Genomic DNA, 904 nt, shown 5'->3' with positions numbered 1-904 from the left:
CCTGACCTCAGGTTATCCACCCATCTCAGCCTCCCAAAGTGCTAGGATTACAGGTGTGAGCCACCGCGCCCAGCAATTTCTGTATTTTTAGTAGAGACAGGGTTTCACCATCTTGGTCAGACTGGTCTTGAACTCCTGACCTCAGGTGATTCACCCACCTTGGCCTTACAAAATGCTGGGATTACAGGCATGAGCCACCTCACCCAGCCTCTGGTTTCAATTAAAGTAAAACCAAAATCCTTAAAATAGTCCTCAAGGCCTGGAATGACCAGACTTCTGTCAATCATGGTGCTAGAAGGAAACAGCTGGTGTGTTAGGATAGTTTAAGGAGAATTTTTTAAAGGGGTTATTTTAAAAGGTGTGAGCAGAGGAAAGGGAATGATTGTGTAGCACTCTTTGGTCTAGTAACAGAAGGCCTTTTTTTTTGAGACTGAGTCTCACTCTGTCACCCAGATTACAGGGCAGTGGTGTGATCTCAGCTCACTGCAACCTCCGACTCCTGGGTTCAAGCTATTCTTGTGCCTCAGCCTCCCAAGTAGCTGGGATTACAGGCGATCACCACCACGCCCAGGTGACTTTTTTTTTTTTTTTTTTTTTTTAGTAGGGATGGGGTTTTCCTTTGTTTGTCAGGGTGGTCTCTTTTTTTTTTTTTTAAAGACTGGGTTTCACCATGTTAGTCAGGCTGGTCTTGAACTCCCGACCTCAGGTGATCCGCCCGCCTTGGCCTCCAGAGTGCTTGGATTACAGGCATGAGCCACCACGCCTGGCCCAGGGTGGTCTCGAACTCCTGACCTCAAGTGATCTGCCCGCCTCAGCCTCCCAAAGTGCTGGGATTACAGGCGTGAGACACGGCACCTGGCCAACAGCAGAGTTTTTATAGCATCTCTACGCTGGAAGCGGCAAG

The sequence above is a fragment of the Cebus imitator genome, unplaced genomic scaffold (genome assembly GCF_001604975.1).
Source record: "Cebus imitator isolate Cc_AM_T3 unplaced genomic scaffold, Cebus_imitator-1.0 Scaffold364, whole genome shotgun sequence".
Lineage (NCBI taxonomy): Eukaryota > Metazoa > Chordata > Mammalia > Primates > Cebidae > Cebus > Cebus imitator.
The sequence above is the reverse complement of the archived record's forward strand: the minus strand, read 5'-3'. Positions refer to the sequence as shown.